This window comes from Hetaerina americana, unplaced genomic scaffold (assembly GCF_022747635.1).
Source record: "Hetaerina americana unplaced genomic scaffold, ioHetAmer1.1.p SCAF_15, whole genome shotgun sequence".
Taxonomy (NCBI): Eukaryota; Metazoa; Arthropoda; class Insecta; order Odonata; family Calopterygidae; genus Hetaerina; species Hetaerina americana.
In genome coordinates this window covers 7,891,172-7,903,360 of record NW_027286625.1, presented here as the reverse complement: position 1 = coordinate 7,903,360, position 12,189 = coordinate 7,891,172, and positions in this window count along the sequence as shown.

The window sequence follows — 12,189 nt, the reverse complement described above, 5'->3', positions numbered from 1 at the left end:
ATTATCTGCTATCAAATATAACAAAAGGATAAAAGAGAAATTCGATATTCAGCAAAAGTTTAACCGTTTGAAATGGTTAATGGGGTTTAATATGAAATTACTTTTATTAAGCAAATGAAAACTGGTTTGTTTCTAAAGAGAACTCTATTATGGATAAGATATACAAATAGCCAAGCCTCAGGTTTATCAATTTTTTTTTTAATAAAATCAGTTCAGCATCAAAAACTCAGCACTACATAGGACCGAAATTATTTGGGGTTTTTGAAAATTTTTGGATAAGTTGACCTGTTACGAAAATCTTCATAAAAGGTATGTTATTTTAGGCAGTTAAAATATTTGGATTAGAACAAGGAATGGCATTAATTATAAAAATCTGAGTAAAGGAAATATGTTTATTACTGCCATGGACTTACTGTTTATTCTCCCATGGACTACCGCCTTGACTTGGCAGAAGGGCTTGGGCGTTTTGATGACCCCTAGAGCTGTGCTGGCTAGGAGTAATGATAATTGTTCTTGGTTTGATAGATGGAAGGTTAGGAGCCAAATGAAAGAGTGTCACCCTTCTGCTCCTCACTGAGGTGGCTGCAAAGTCAACTTACCCCAGCGGTGTGGCCATGGAGTGATGGTGCTACTTAAAAAACACTATTGAGAAAAGCATTTGTTTAGGCACTATACAGCTAGGTGAGATGGAAGGATAATGGGTACTACTGAAGCGATTGAGTAATATACAGTGGAGGGGACGAGAGCCAGTGAGGGGTTGCCATAATATTGGAAATGAAAGTAGGAAAAAGCATAGCCTACATAGAGCAAGCGATGGATAAGAATATTACTGATAGAAGTAAAACTGAAAAAAATTGTAATTTTCCAGGTATACACGCCACCAAGCAATTGTAAGGAGGAAGTAATCGATATGGCATACCATTAGTTAAGATGAAGGAAGAGATGGTGATGAGGTGGATTATTATGTTTTAGGTATGAGAAATGACCGTGGGGAGAAAGCAATGAATTCTGCAGGAGATTGGTCTTGTTGATAACACTTGGTTTAGACACCACAAAAGGTATAGGTATACATGGAAAATGCCAGGTGACTCAGAAAGGTATGGTGTGATCGATTCGCACAGCTACCCAGGAGCGGATATAGACTTTCACTACAATTTAGTCGTTATGAAGTGTAGTGTCTGTTTCAAAAAGATAAGGCAGGGGCGGTAGGTTAGGAAATGGCATGTAGAAGCATTAACTGGAGTGACAAGGAAGGAGTATCAGCAGGCTGTAGAGAAAATCATGAATGAGGGAAAAGAGCTGAGTACTGTAGAGAAAAAATAGAAATTTATCATAAAAGGGATATTAAAAGCCACAAAAGAAACTATAGGGACTGTTAATGGGAAAAGGCCAAGGAAACCACGGATAAGTTGTTTAGAAAGATAGATGAGAGAAGAAAATGGAAGAATGTTAACACAGTGTTAGGCAAAAGGAAGTACAAAGAGTTAAAAAATAAATTGAGATGGGTAACAAATAAAGCAAAAAAGCATGGTAGAAGATACAGTGCGAGGATATGAAATGTCTGCTGAGGAAGGGTGACATTGGTGCGCTATATAAGAAGATCTATCCTACACTATCAGGAAGTGAGAAGGAACAATATGAGTTGACAATGAGAGATACTTAAGGGAAATCACTAGCTGAACAAGGAAAGAACCAAGAGAGACGGAAGGAATATATAGAAGAACTGTGTGGTAAAAACATTAGTTAAGTACAGTTAGATATTGGGAGAGAGTATGACCTAAATGAGGATAGCTCAGCAGGTTTATTCGATGGTGAGATGGAAAAGGCATTAAGAGATATGAAATCAAATAAGGCCATGGGAGTGGACAACATTCCCGCGGAACTACTTAAAGGTTTAGAAAAATGTGAGAGTAAAAGTTTTTATGGACTAATCGGTGGCATTTATAAGAGAGGAATTTGGCCAGAAGAATTTGTCAGATCAGTGTTAGTTCCTATTCCAAAAAATATTAAGACTACCTCATGAGAGGATTACAGGTCAATAATTTGATATTGCACACAGCTTAAGTGGTTCTCAGGATCATCAACCAAAGGATATAGAGCAGGGAAAATTTTTGCATGGAGGATGATCAGTTTGGGTTCAGGAAGAGGAGAGGCAGAGGTGTGATGCCATTGGAGTAATGAGGGCACTAATAGATAGGAACATAGAATGTAATCAGGACATATTTGCCTACTTCATAGATTTGGAAAAGGCGTTTGATAGAGTGAATTGGGAAAAAATAATGAATATATTGCAGAAAATAGGAATATATAGGAGGCATAGAAGACTAATCAGCAACCTGTACATCCCTCAGACCACTAAGATGCAAGTGGGGGACACAGAGAGTACATGGGTAGTGTTAGGAAGATGGGCAGTGTTAGGGAGAGGAGCAATTGCAAGTGCAAGGGAGATGATGTGGACCTAGAGTTTGGATTTTAAGAAAAGGCTTGTTAAAACGTTGATGAAAAGTGTAGTTATATAGTATATGACCGGCAACAATTATGGAAACATGATCACTGAAGCAGGATGATAAGCGTAGATTGGAGGATTTTGAAATGTGGGTTTGGAGAGGGATGGAAAAGGTGAAGTGGGTGGAAACAAATGAGAAGGTGCTAGGGATGGTGGGGGAGGAGATGGGATTGTTGGGATAAATCATGAGGAGACATGGAAAATGTAAACAAAGCATAATGATTGGCAATGGGCTTTTGAAAACTGTGATAAAGCGGAGAATGTTAGGAAAATGAGGAAGGAGCAGAAATAGGATATGGATATTGAACAGAATAAAGGGAGGAAGTACACGAAGATGAAGAGGGACTTTGTTGCATAGTAGGATGTTGGGTTGTGTTCTGTTAGGAGAGACAAAATTTTTTTTGGTGGTTGTGTTCATCCAAAACCTTCCTAAACTGGAAGATTACCTAAAATAATAATATTTTATGACTGCATTTTATTGCACACTTCATTAATGTATGAAAAATGTCTGAATTAATGTATGATTTTTTTTAACTCCAGGCTTTTTAATTCTAAGTTATTGAGGTTGTAATGTTATATGTAAAGAAATTGAAGGTGATAAATGTCGAACATATAGGAGGCAGTTGTATAGAAAAATGTGAAACAGGACCTTGTCACCTATGCTTTCCAACTTGTATATGATAAGGGCTAAACCCACCAATATATTAATTGATCCATAGGTTGATTTAATTCCATAGAACTCAACATATGAAAGGGGCGAAGTAGGGTTAAGATTTGCAGATGAGATAGTGAAACAGACTGAAGAAGAATTATAAGAAATATGAAAAATCAGAAATATAATCAGAGCTATAAGATATCATGGGAAATGAATATTTAAATTAAAACTGACAAATGAAAGGTAATGATTGGTAGCAGAGATGTTAATGCTAATCGAATCGTAAGGAAATAGGTCAAAACCATAAAAATGGTCCAGGGACATATACTTGGGGTTAACAATGGCAAAGAAATGAGAAATAGCATTAATAAAATTTGGTTTCAATAATAAAACTAATTGAACAGCACAACTATTACCATTAGAATTCCATATTTCAATTATGTTTTTCATCGGCCCGTGATATAGATATTTGTCTTAAATGCCAACTCCTGAGTAGAAATGCAATTTACCTTATTTATTTGTTGATCTCCCAAACATAACCCATATTGTGGTGTACAAAACTTGCTCCCTTGGTGAGAATATTACATAAAAATGTTGTTATGTATAATATTGTGGCTTTATCTAATTACCTGTTGATCAAAGTTCTCTACTTTAACCTTTAATGTGAACTATTGTACTAATTAACTAACCACTGCACCACAACTCGGAAGAGATTTACTATTTGAACATGGCGGACTGTATAAAAATGAACGACGAAATGTCGTAGGCGTAGGTGGAACCAACATGACTTTATTGTGCTGCTGTGTTATGACTGCGGAAAATAGTAAATTTAAAAGACGCGTAATATAGCTTATTGCCTGAGTTTGTTAGCATTTTCCTTCGGCTCTATTTAACTGTTTATCAAGTTTTACCGACACCTTAAATAAGTGATAATTGGTCGCCATTGTGTCATGCAATTCAGCATTTAATTGGAACGGTATTTAGAGCAATGGAAGGTGCATATATTTCGCTGTTAAATATTTGTGGAATTTTATTCCTCACGTAAGATAGCTTATTTATAATTTATCAACAATATTTCAATGTTCTGGTCACAGTTTGCTTACTTTGTCCTGGTCGTCAATCTGAGTCTAAGTGAGTGTTCATAATTTGAAGATTCTTTTTCTCCCAAGACTGCTTTTCTTGGGTGGTAACCGTAATATTATAAAATTGTGACTTGGGCGTTTGTTTCACCAGTGCACGCACTTGAAAAATTAATCATGATCGTGAAAGGTGCCCCTTAGTCATTAATTGTGGTTTGCTGTTTCGGAGGAGGTTGGATTGGTATTTGTAAACATGGTCTTCAAATGGTGAGATGATTACCAATTTATCAATTCTGAATACATTTTAATTATAGTTATTTGTCAAAAGAATTTTAATTGCAGAATGTTTGTCCTATATGAGTATGGGTGCGTATTTGAGGTTCAAACGTACTGCAAAATCAGCTAATCAATTTTCGTGATTTCTGGTTACTTGTTAAAATAATTACAATAAGGTGATCCAACTTATGTATTTCTTCTGTAATCTGCGTACATATTTTCAGAGAATCGTTCTTAACTTCAATAATTCCAGTGAGTTATAATCAAAAATTAAAATGAGAGAAAAATTCTCTCAAGATACTTACCTATGTGTAATATGCTATAAGTGTTAGATCGACTGTATGCATCAATAAAATAATGGCGAATTTAATGATTATTAGCATATTGGCAAATCTGTTCCTCATTTTTAGATTGTGTCAAAATTGTTCTCGAGTTATTTTAATTGGTTCTGCATAACAAACAGGTTTTCTATTTTACAATGAACTGAATGCTCAATTTTATTGAAAACAAATCCTCTTTGCGCATAGCAGACACGGGTTAAAATAGTTAATTAACTGAATGATTTTTCAAGTACCAGATCCTAGAAAAATCATAGGCTGCACAGGGAAAGGAACTGGCTCTCCTACCATGATGAGTGAATTTCACATACCATTGGAGTAAGCACAACTTTCATATCTTATCTTTCTTCAGCATCTTTCTTAAGTTCTTTCTTGATCGACCATGTTTCCCCTCTGCAAAACAATGCTCCATGCCAGTTAATGAGTCTTCTTTTAACATCCCTTGTTAAGAAAAGACAAGAGAAATATTCACTATAGAGATAGGTAAACTTCCACCTACTTCAGTTTATGAAATTCTATTTAAATATTAAACTCGGCTTTACTCTTTCCTCGAATCCATTACCTTTGTGTTGTGAGCATTTATTCTTATCCTATACCTGTCTATTATTGAACTTCCTATGCACTCATCAATGCATGAAATCGCTCAGCTGCCTGAAAAACTGAAGCTTGATCATCCACAAACCTAACTGATTTTATGGATTCCCACTGAATTTCATTCCTGCCTATGGTTCTTCCCTTACTTTTCCCTCCCCTTAATTGTTTAATATATGGACGATGAAGAGCACAGGTAATAAGGGACACCCCTGCCTTACTCATCTTCCTAACAATCCCCATCTGGATTCTCTGTGTCCCCGAAGCAATCTGAGACATGAACAGCTTGTACATAAGTCCCTCCAATCTACTCTTATTATCTGCAATACATTCATTTCTTCTAACTAATGCACTCTATCAAACACCCAAAATCTACAAAACAGAGAAATTCATCCCTCTCTATAGTGATCTCATTACTGCAATGGAATCACGCATGCCTCTCTCCCCTTCCTGAACTTGAACTGATCAACCCCTAATCTTGCTCGGAATCCTCTTGTTGATGATCCTGAGAACCACTTTAGCTGTATGCAAAATCAAAAATATTGTATCACATGTGGCTGCCTTTCCCTTGTTTTAAATAAGAACTAAAACTGATCTCCCCCTTTGGCCAAATTCAATAATAAATATGAATCAGTCCATAAAAACTTATACTCCCATGTTTTTCTAAACCCATTAGTTGTTCTGCAGGAATGTTGTCTATCCCCACATTTTTATTTCATTTCGATTCCTGTACTGTCCTTTCTATTTTGCCATCAAGTATGCCTTGACCTAAACTATCCTCATCTACATCATATTCTCTTTATATGTATAAGGTCGCTGTCCTAATGCCTTCACCATATAGTTTCTGTGTATTTTTTGGTTCTCTTGATAATATTCTGGCCTGAATTTGATTGTTTGAATGTATGTTTTTCTCACTTTCAGATATATCTCTCACCTTTATGTAGAGTGCACCCATCTCATTCTTCCTTTGTAAACATTCCATATTCTCACACTGTCTTCCACGATGCTAATTTCCTGCTATTAGTTCCTCCAGAGGGCCTGGGTTCGAATCCTGGAGACCGCAGATATTTTTCAGTGTTATCCCAATCCCTACTAGAGATGTTTTGTGAAGAGCACTTTGCATGAGTACGCCCTCCATCAGATGGGACGTTAACCTGCAGATCCCTTGTCACCTGTGAATAGGCTAATGCCGACACTGGGTTTCTCTCCACCCACAATTCTATCATCAGGTGCGCTATAAATTTCTGGAGGGAAGCAGTGACTAATAGAATGAGCATCTTTTCTTAAAAAATTATTTAGCCCAGTAAATATTATTTTAATCATTTATTGATATAAGGATGCCCAGTGACTTTATGGGTCTTTTTGGTACAATACAGTGTTGTGGTTGTCTTAAAAACTATTTCTCTCCAGCTCTTGATAGCATAGATGAACACTTCCTTTACAACAAAACTTGGGCTTGACGTAGCTTACTTCATTCCATTTAAAATTGCTATTCTTTTCCCATCTCTGTTTTTATGTTGCATTCTGCCTTCTTATACAGCCTTGAACATCCCATTTTTTCTAGGCATTTCTTTCATTCATTTTGCTTTCCAGCTAACAATTTCTTCCAGAAACTTTTTGTCTTCCTCTTTCATGTCTAACTACTTTTCTGTGCTGTCTTGTCTTTCAGCCCAGTTAATCATCTCCATTTCTCATACACCAGTCTTAAAACTCTCCAATCTACACCACACTTATATGATCAATGGAAATGCTTCAGAACCGCACATCACTGTTCCCAAGAAAAAGATTGGCGCAAAGTTTTGCTAATTTTTTATATTTTCATCGTTATTTAGGTCTCTGTCATCTATTCTCTTTGAAAATGCTTCTTTCACTGATGCAATTATTCCCGTCTTGTCCTTAAACTATGATACCCTAGGCTTCATCCTGCTCTGATTTATTTACTCTAATTTTATGTTTCAAAAAAAATTTCCTTTATCTTGAGAATTATTTTCATTTGAAATTTATCTCATGTGTCCAAAAATTTGTGCTGTAGTCCTGTTGCTAACTAATACGCTAGCATCAACAAATCTAATAATACATGAAGAAGTATGGGGATCGAGATTGTGAGGTGGCTCATGTACTGGCTTCCCACCTAGAGGGCCTGGGTTCAAATCCCAGAAGTGGCAGGTATTTTTCAGTTGTATTCCAATCTCTACTTGAGTTGTTTTGTGGAGGGCACTTTGAATGAGTTCGCTATCTGTTGGATGGGTCATTAAATTGTTGACCCCTGGGCACCTTTTGATAAGACTAGGCTAATGCCAACACCAGGTTTCTCTCCACCCTTCATTCTTTCCATCCTTAATGGAGATCGCAAATGACCTCAGCTGTTGGTCGTCTCCCCTAAAACTACTATGAAGAAGTACTTTGGAGAGAGTTTTAGGAGAGAACCTTATGGAGGGCGCTGACAAGAAGAAGAAGATAATTGAGTGGATGCATTAGAGGGTATGATAGCTTAATGAAGACCGTAATTGAAGGAAACCCAGAGGGAAGAATTGCAAAGGAAGGCCAAGGATGTATTACAGGTATGAGAAACAGGTAATTGAAAATATCATGGTTACAAATAAGCTCGGTTGTCTATTGCCTTCTCTAATACTTACTACTTTATGTCAATGTAAGGAGTTCTGAGGAAATAAAGAGGAACAGGATAGTTTAGATAGCTTCTACTAACCAGTCTTCAGATGGGTTATAACTGAAAATATAACCCAAAATAATGTATATTGATAGAAATGAGCTCTTACGGCTAGTAATATATATAATAAATTTGAAACTCCAATAGCCGTAAACAGTTTACCTTTCTAAACAAAGTGAAAATGAAATTAATTGGCTAGCGCCAACAAGTCAAAAAGGGGTAAAGGTAAAAAAGGATAATGAGGTAGGTAAAAGGGGTAAAAGGTAAAAAAGGAGAGGATAAGAAAGGTGAATAAGAATACGCGTATTTCGGCCACAAAGTAGCCCTCTTCAGCGTACTGAAGGGTAATCGTCACTACAACACAAGTCGAAGTGAGAAAGGGTAAGGGCAATCCGAAGAATATATAGTGTTACATGTGTGGGGGAGGGGGGGGTTGGTGAAAAAGACAAGAGCCAATGGACGAGGCTGATAGTGGAGGAGTTTGAAACGATAGGTTATGTAGTGCGGGGGAGGGTGAATTACACGGTCAAAGAATTGACCGTTGCAAAGAGGGGGAAAAAGTGAAAGGGAAGCTTAACACAACCGTTAAGCGAACGTAGAAGGGGGAGGGAAAAGTGAAAGGCAACCTACAACAAATAACCGTTGAGGAAGTGGGAAAACCGTTACAGAGGAAGGGAATACCACAAGAACGGAAAAATGGCGGTTAGTGAAGGGAAAGGAAAAAGGAAAAGAAGCACAAATGTTGAAGAGACTGTAGGTTTACAAAGAACTAAGGGCATTCCCCCGCACTACATAACCTATCGTTTCAAACTCCTCCACTATCAGCCTCGTCCATTGGCTCTTGTCTTTTTCACCAACCCCCCCCCCTCCCCCACACATGTAACACTATATATTCTTCGGATTGCCCTTACCCTTTCTCACTTCGACTTGTGTTGTAGTGACGATTACCCTTCAGTACGCTGAAGAGGGCTACTTTGTGGCCGAAATACGCATATTCTTATTCACCTTTCTTATCCTCTCCTTTTTTACCTTTTACCCCTTTTACCTACCTCATTATCCTTTTTTACCTTTACCCCTTTTTGACTTGTTGGCGCTAGCCAATTAATTTCATTTTCACTTTGTTTAGAAAGGTAAACTGTTTACGGCTATTGGAGTTTCAAATTTATTATATACAAAATAATGTAATTTAATCAACTTGATAAGCTGTCTCCTTCGCTTTTGACCTGCACGGAAGTATTATCTAGAGAATTTTCACTACTTACCTTTTCAGTCCATGCACCAGTGATTACTAGTTAGTTGCCCTTATCCAGTCTCTCCCCAAATTGTCCCCGAGAAAAAGCTGCAAGAAGACAGTCAAGAGGTAATGAAAATAACCATAGAAATGAAAAGTTTAAACATTCAAAAGCGAGAATGAGGTGTCAGCATAGCTAATCTATCACACACATACAATCAGTTGACATCAATGATTTGCACTATCCTCTAACACAAGGAAAAAATTATGGGGATAGATGCTTCAAAGGGAGTGACGAGAATATCTAAGTCTGAATATCTATTCTGAACGATTTTGAAAGGTTGCTTCTCATATGGATTAACAAAAAACAATTGCAAGGCAATGCTATTAACGAGAACATTATTTGTGAGAGGGCAAAAGTGATTTTTGCCAACTTTGTCAACAAAACACCAAGATCATCAAAGGATGAAAAAGTAAGGTTAAAAGGAAGCTGTGGGTGGTTTGAGAAGTTAAAGAGAAGAACCGGCATTCACAGCATTGTGAGTCATGGTGAAGCAGCAAGCTCAGACTCAAAGTTAGCGGAGAACTTCATCGGTAAATTCAAGAAACTCATAGATTCTGAGGGTACCTGCTGGAACAGGTTTTTAATTGGGATGAGATGGGTCTCTCCTGGAAAAAGATGCCAAAGTTAGCGTATATAACAGTAGAGGATAATGCATTGTCCTACCACAAGCCAATGAAAGACCTTACACTTTTGTGCCAATTCAAGTGGCAATTAGAAAATTAAAACCATGCTTGTTTACCATTCAGAAACTTCCACGAACTTTCAAGAAGTGCAAAGTCCTGGAGAACAGGCTAAATGTGATTTGGAGGTCCAACAGCAAGGCTTGGGCGACACATCACCTTTTTACTGACTGGATCAATGGAGTGTTTGGTCCTTGTGTGAAAAAATATTTGCTTGAGATGAATCTGCAACTCTCATGTCGTGTTTGTTATGGACAATGCTCCTGCTCATCCACCTGTCCTACTAGATGACCTCCAGCCTCTTGACCAGCAGGTTATTACTAACTTAAAGAAGCTCTACACTAAAACACTTTTTGAGCATAGTTATGAGGTGACTGAAAGGACCAATCTCAATCTGAGAGTTTTGATGATATGATTTAAACATCGTTGATTGCTTTTTTCCATTGTGCATTGAAATGCACATTAGCGGATGACTCCGTTAAAAGTTACTGTTGCGGCATCTCCCGCAGTTTCTTTGAAATATGTCAAAGTATAAACAGCATAAGTGTTTAAAAGTTGGCTTTAACCTCGCGGATTGTGGTGCATCGCGCACGACTGCAAATACCTGTGATATTGTGTACGGTATTTTGTCACAACATCTTGTTCCTTTAAAGCCACCAAAATTTCAGAGTTTAACAGGACGCCTCGATAGCTTAACTGGCTAAAGCACTCGACTGGACATTGAGGGATCCGGGTTCGAATGCCGGTCAAGGTGAATGATTTTTACACTCTGAAATTGTTGCATCGTTGATTGCCTTAAGATGATTGAAAAGGCATGGGAAGGGATTGCCAAGAGATGTCTTACTGCTGCTTGGAAGAAGCCCTGGCCGGATAGCATTGATGAAATTGACTAAAAGGGTTTTTAGACAGCAGATATGGGGACTGTAGGCAACGAGATTTTGTCTTTGACCAAGTTCATGGGACTCAAGGTGGTTAGCAATAATATCAATGATCTTGTTGAGGAGCACAGCCAGTAGCTGAATACTGTAGAGCTTATGAAGTTGCCGTGTGGTATGTAGGAAGTTGTGGAGGGAAAGTGTTGCTACTTACTTTAAGAAGCATCACCCTAATATGGAAGTTGTTAGGCGCACAACAAATTTGTATGATGATAACGCTGTCGCATTTTTGCAACATTTTGAAGAGTCGGCAAAAACAAATGTATCTTGACAGTTTTCTAGTGAAAAAGAATAAGGCATATCATAAATAATTAACTAATTATTTTATTAATTTTTTTTACAAATCAAATTTGTATACCAGGTTGGTTCGTTCTGCGACAGAGGAAGAGATGAAGACTATAATTCTCTGTTGCATCATATATTGAGAAGCATCACCCTAATAAGATAAGTGCTAAAAATTTACGTGAAGATATGCTATGTTGCATTTTCAAAAAATTTGAAGTCTTTAAAAACAAATGTCTCTCAGGAGGTTTTTTGTAAAAATGAATTATGAATGTATGAGAAATAATAATCTAATTATTCTTAATATTTTTTGTTATCTACAAATCTAATTTGCATTCCTAGTGGTTTCATTCCACAATAGAAGAAAAAGTGAATGTGAACCACGATCCTAAATAATGACAATGTAATTTTCTTTGAATAGACCTTACCCAAAATTTATTTTTTTTGGCATGAAATAAATGCATTATTGTATTTTACATTTACTTAATATGGAAAAAAATGATTTACTAAATGAGTGTTTTGTTTTACCAGAAAGCTCGCAGAATGGATCATACTCGTATTACGAGGTTCCACTGTACTTCGGGTCTCCATTCTCGGTTGGTCATTATTGGTATGGTTCACTAAGTCCTCCCACCTACCAAACTCACTTCTTAATAGAGTCAGTATGTACTGGTAGTTTTAAATTCTTGTTCTCCCCCTCACCCCATAAGGCATCGGAAATATTCTCTTGGGCTCTATAACATCAACATAATGGACATTGGTTTAATCCCTGATAATTTTATTTCATGATTCTGCCTTAGACCTAGCAATGTGCCAACCTGCCCACCGCACTCCAATTGGAGCTCTGTAACATACTTTTTCAAATCTTACCTTTCCTGGTCCCT